The following is a 6,505-nucleotide window of genomic DNA, read 5'->3' on the forward strand; positions in this document are numbered from 1 at the left end:
CATGAGTCCTTCTGTTCCTACAGGCCTCTAAAATAAGCATCTACCGACATCCGGGTGTTTCCTGCATGACCATGGAGCTTCATTGCCCAGAAACAATGTTGTTGCAGAGCTAACAACAACCTTTTAGGGATGAGTTCACTTCAACAGATAGTTCTTGAGGACCTACTAGTCAGTGTTTCACCGAGGACGGCTTTGGTTCTAAGTAATAACTCCAATTCCTACAGTATTAAAACCAAAAAGGGTTTATTTAATTTTTATTATTTACTTATATATTTATTGTGTTGCTAGGAATCCAACCTATGCCCTCATGTTTACTAGGTATCCAGTCTACCACTAAACTGCATTCCAACCTCTCCCCGCAAAGAATTCATTAACAACCCCAGTGGTCATATGTCTGTCAGGCAGGGCTTGATCTAAGAGTTCAATAATTTGGGGGCTGGAGATATGGTTCAGAGGTTAATAGCACTGGCTGTTCTTCCAGAGGTCCTGGGTTCAATTCCCAGAAACCACATGGTGGCTCACAACCATCTACAATGAAATCTGGTGCCCTCTTCTGGTGTACCTCCACACATGGAGGCAAAATGTTGTATTCATAATAAATTAATCTAAAAAAAATAGTTCAATGATGTTATTGAAGACCAAAGTTTTATCTTCTTCTCAGATTTCCAGTTTGTCTACTTTATCGTGTCTTATCTGCTGTCCATTGGTTATAGGATGGCTTCTAGAGTATATTTCTTGGTGGCTTCCAGAATTTTCTTATCCTTTTTACACACAGGGCAAAAAGTAGCTTCCCAGGAGCTGACATAAGTGAAGTGGTTCTTTCTCAGTGAGCATCACCTCTCATGGGATACAGTGGGGGGATAGATGTCTACCTACCATAAAACAAACTTGTTGGCCAGGGGAGGGCATATGCTGAAAACCATCCCTGAAACTATTCTCCAGGGGTAGTGTGTCTTAGTTAGGCTTTCTATTGCTGTGAAGAGACACCATGACCACAGCAACTCTCTTAAAGGAAACTCCTTTTGTTGTTTTTTGAGACGGGATTCTTCTCTAGCCTTGGCTGTCCTGGAACTCACTCTGTAGACCAGGCTGATCTCAAACTCAGCGTGATCTGTCTGTTTCTGCCTTCCTAGTGCTGGGATTGAAGACATGTGACACCACCACCCAGTTTAAAGGAAACATTTAATTAGGGCTGTCTTACAGTTCAGAGGTTTACTCCATTTTCATCATCTTGGGAAACAAGATGCCATGTAGGCAATCATGGTGTTGGAGAGGTAGCTGAGAGTTGTACATCTTGATCTGGAGACAGCAGAAGGAGACTGCCCCACAAGGCATACCTGGAGCATCTGCGACCTCAAAGCCCACCCCACGGTGGCACACTTCCTTCAGCAAGGCCACACCTCCTAATGGGCCAATCATTCAAATACAAGTCTGTGGGGGACATTCCTTTTCAAACCACCACCACTGTGTGTGTGTGTGTATAAGAGACAGAAAGACAGAGAGATGGTAGAGAGACAGACAGATAGACAGACAGACAGACAGACACACACACACACACAGAGGGAGAGAGAGAGATATCTTTTTAGGAGTTGTGTTTTTGTTAATTAGTAGAATTATTCCAAATATTTGAAAATACAACAAGTGTTGCAAGAGGAGAGGAGAGGAGAATTTGTGTTTTGGAACTTCTGTATTTGAAATGCCTGCAGAATGTTTGGACAACGCTTTTGAGAAATTCAGATTTGAGCTGGGATACAGATGTGGAAGGTGGTATAAGGTGGAAGCCTAGGGTGGTGTGCGCGGAGAGAGAACGGGTGCTGACACCTACAAAGACGGGAGAAGAGGAGACGCGGGGACCCCAGAGTCTCCAGGATGCTTTCCTGAGACTGTCAACCCTTGAAAGAGGAGACGAGGGGACCCCAGAGTGTTCGGGGATGCTTTCCTGAGACTATCAGCCCGTGAAAGAGGTCTCACAGGGGAGATGGGCCCTTAGAGGGTTCGGTGCAGTTCAGCATCTCAGGGTCTTGAGCACCTGCGGAGCAGTTGATGAAGGAGAGGAGTGAGTTCAGGGTCACATGACTGAGCAGGACTTGGAGGTGAAGGAGAGCAGAGAGCAGAAGTCTGGAAAGAGGGAGGGTCTTGCCTACCTCCTGAAAGCTTTGCAGAGAGAGATGGCAAGAGCCTTCTTATCAGGACATTTCTCCTCATAATGCTTCTCCTTTTGGCTAGGTGTGTGTGTGTGTGTGTGTGTGTGTGTCTGTCTGTCTGTCTGTCTGTCTGTCTGTCTGTCGGCAGGGGCAGGTGTGGGGTCTACTTCACACGCCAGATGCAGCATATGAAGCCCAGACACTTCCTCTTCCTAGACCAGGAAGGGCTGACGCCGTCTGTAATGTGCTCAGGCGTCCAGCTAACTTCCTGTTTTTCCTGTCCACTCTGACTCAGCCAAGGGACGTCTTCCAGTGGCAAATGGGACATCCTGTGTGACAGAGGCTATCTCCCTCTCTTACCTTACCCTGCAGAAAGGGGCCAGAGACTCTTCAAAGTCCACACAGGCACCTCTCAGACCGCCTAACACACAGACCAATCACCGAGCATAACGCCCAGTCCCCTCGATCTCTGGCTCACTCCTGTCTCCATCTTCCAGTGTGGCTGTCTTCTGCCTAAGACTTGCTATTCGATCTGGTTTTCTGCTCTTTAATAGCCTTCTTAGCTATGGCGTCTTGTCTCAGGGGACCTGTAGCTCCCTGTGGCCGTTGCCGAAAGTGCCCAGTTGACACTGCCCTCCCTCAACTGCTGCTGCATGGGAGCAGCCTAGACCTCTATACAGGCGCTAGGGGACAAGCTCCGGAGATGGGGCACATGTCCAAGGTGTCCCCAGCTCAGCTTCTTCTCTTCCACCTGTTATTTACTGCAGAGGAGATGCCAGCAACTGTGCTTACGGGGCTAAGGGAAAGCAGAGTTCAGTTTGGGGCTCTCAGGAATGCCACACGTGATGCCTATAATTAGCACCCCTGGCCATCCCTGTTCCCTCTGGCTTGGGGTGTATATCGCCTCCTCTCCAGACCCTCCGTGGGCCACCACTGAACTGCAGGAGGTTTATAGGTAAGTGCAGAGAGTTGTCTCTGAGGACTATGGAATACTTGGCCAGGATTAATTTCTGCCCTCAGCTGGGTCCGAGGTGCTGACTTGTGTCACAATAAAGCTATTAGCTGGAATCCACATTCTACCTTTACCTTGAAAGTGGAACATCTGCTCCTAAGGGCTCCAAGTGCCCCAGGCCGCATGTCTGCTTCTGTTCTTTTGAACCAGAAAGTGTTGTTAATAGGAATTCATTCTCTGGGCTCCACACAGAACTGCAGGGCCACACAAGTAGACTTTCCCTGTCTTTAATTCTTTTCTTATGCTAATGACTCACATCCAAAGACAAGACTCACACAAGTCAAACAGAAAAACAATCAACCACTGTATTCAGTTCTGGAAGAAATCTAACCAAAGCCATGATATAGTTGGTGTCAGCATAGCCTAAAATTGTTCTGTCCAATGTGGTCGATGCTAGCCATAGGCAGCCATGTTTGGTCATGCTTGTCACAGCAGGTGCTGAGTAGCCAAATGTCAACAGGGCAAAATGAACAGTCACTCTGGAGAAAGCTTCATAGAACAGCCTGGAGTCCCACATGCCACTGGCAGAGTACGGGATTCCAGGGAAGGGTTGGGGCTGTGCTCAGGGGTTGGAATGGGCATGGTATGTGGGGCCACCTCCCAGGGGACAGGGCCAGTCACAGTGCTGAGTTGCTTTAGACCGACTGTGAAGGCCATCAGTCTGAGGGTGACAGGCACAGAGAATAAATTGGAGACTTCCTTCTCCGTTCTTGGCCCCTCCCCAGTACCTGTTTTACTCACTCACTCTAGCCTATCAAGAGGAGAGAGCCCTAACCGTGACCTCAAGGCAGCAGTGGCACCATAACTGTATAAAACATTGTTGGAATCTACAGGGAAAGGATTCTGGAACCTGACCTATGACCCCGACTTTACTCCACTATGCGGATGCCTAGCCTTCTGTGTACCTGGTTGTTGACAAAAGCCTACAAGTCAGACCCTCTGAGTTCATCTACTGGCTTTACTTCCTACTGTGAAATGCCTGTTAGTGGGTAACCGAATGCCTGTCTGCAAAACAGGGATGACCACAGCATTGTTCTCAAGAGGTAGTTACAGGGGTCCAGGGAATAACATTTACAACGGATTGGCACAGATCCCGGCAAGATGAGCGCACGGCTTTATAATATCAGTTCTTACAATGCTCACAGCTTCTTTGCTGCCGTTGATTCTGCTTCCTTCCTAACTGAGAATATGTTTTTGTGCAACTGAATTCATCAAGCATTTAAGGATTTATGTTTTCTGTATCATACAAGAAATAAGGAAAATGTCTCTTTTTGCCTTACCTCCCAAGTGCTAAGATTATAGACATTTGTTACCATACCTGGTTTATTGGGAATGAGAATCAAACCCAGGGCTCGGTGCCTTCCAGGCTTGCATCCTACCAACTGAGCTGTATCTCAAACCCAGATCCAATAATCCTTTAAACTGGGCCCAGTCATGGAGGCTGTGATCCCAGCTGGTCAGGAGGTTAAGGCAGGGAGAACCTAAGTTCAGGGCAGAATGGGCAACTTAGTGGGGACTCTGTCTTGAAAATAAAAATGAAAAAAAATCTTCATTAGAGGATGTAGCGCAATGGTAGAATTCTTGCTTAGTGTTTATAAGACCCAATATTCAATTAATCCCTAGTATTTTCAACAAGAAAAAAAAAACAAAACAAAACAAAAAATGGGGAAAGGAACACAGAGAAAGAAAAGGAGTCAGTCTGTGATCTCCTGTATTTTCTTCTAAAAACACCTTGAATAACCCCCCCCCCCCCAAATATAGCTACACAAAAGTGAATGGGTTGTGAGTTTTTATATAACAAGTTCATATAACAATACCAGATCAAGAAAGAATGCCATTAGAAGTCAGGGGCCCACGTGCATTGGTAGGATTATTATAGTAAATATGGCCATCGTACCAATAGCAATCTACAGATTCAATGCAATCCTCATCAAAACTCCAGCGCAATTCTTCACAGAGTTCGAAAGGATACGTCTCAGCTTCATATGGAAACAAAACACCCAGGACAGCTAAAACACTCCGGAATGATGAAAGAACTGCGGGAGATATCACCACCCTCAACCTCAAACTGTACTTTAGGGCCATCATAATGAAGACAGCGTGGTGTTGGCACAAGACAGACACACTGATCAGTGGAATCGAACTGAAGAACCGGAAACAGGTTCACACACCTCTGGACGCCCGGATTTTGATAAAGAAGCCAGAAATACGCACTGGAAATAGGGCAGCGTCTTTAACGAATGGTGCTGATGGAAATGACCAGCTGCATGTGGAGGAATAGAAATAGTCCCACACTTACCACCTTGCACAAGGCTCACCTCCAAATGGGTCAAAGACCTCAACAAAAAACAAGCTGCACTGAACCCGACAGAAGACAAAGTGGGGGATAGCCTTGAATTTATTGGCACAGGAAAAAGACTTTCTGAACAGAGCACTGATAGCACAGGCACCAAGAGCAGCGATTAATAGATGGGACTTCATGAAACTGAAAAGCTTCTGTATGGCAAAGGATACCACCATTAGCATAAACCAGCAGCTTACGGAATGGGGAAAGATTTTTTTGTAACCAACTCTGCATCCAATGGAGAACTTATCCAAAGCATATTAGAAAAAGAAGTGGACATGAAGAAAACAAATAACTATTTAAAAATGGGAACAGATCTAAAGGGAATTCTCAAAAGAGGAAAGTCAAACGTCCGAGAAGCAATAAACATTCAATATCCTGAGTCATTGGGGAAACACAACTCAAAACTACTTTGAAATTCTGTCTGACACCCATCTGAATGGCCAGGATCAATAAAGCAAACGACAGCTTTGCTGGCAAGGATGTGGCAGAAGGGGAGCACTCACCCACCCCTGTGGGAGTACGGAGTCGTAGCCACTGTGGGAAGCAGGGTGGCTGTGGAAGATGGGAATTGATCTGCCCTAAAACCTAGACAGACTTAATGCTCTGGAGCATACGCCTAAAGGATGCTTCATCTGACTGCATGCAGAGACACTTGGCCAACCATGTTCATTGCGCTCTGGTCGTCATAGCCATAAACGGGAAACAACCTAGATGTCCATTGATGAATGAATGGATAGAGAAAATGTGGCACATTTACACGATGAAGTAAATGCTTGAAAATGTTTTTTAAAAAAGGCTGTTAAAAATGAAACCATGAAATTTGCAGGTGAATGGATGGAACTAGAAAAAAAATTCTGGAGCCGGGCGTTGGTGGCGCACGCCTTCAATCCCAGCACTCGGGAGGCAGAGGCAGGCGGATCTCTGTGAGTTGGAGACCAGCCTGGACTACCAAGCGAGTTCCAGGACAGCCTCCAAAGCCACAGAGAAACCCTGTCTCAAAAA

Source organism: Mesocricetus auratus, unplaced genomic scaffold (genome assembly GCF_017639785.1).
Source record: "Mesocricetus auratus isolate SY011 unplaced genomic scaffold, BCM_Maur_2.0 Super-Scaffold_4256, whole genome shotgun sequence".
NCBI classification, from domain to species: Eukaryota; Metazoa; Chordata; class Mammalia; order Rodentia; family Cricetidae; genus Mesocricetus; species Mesocricetus auratus.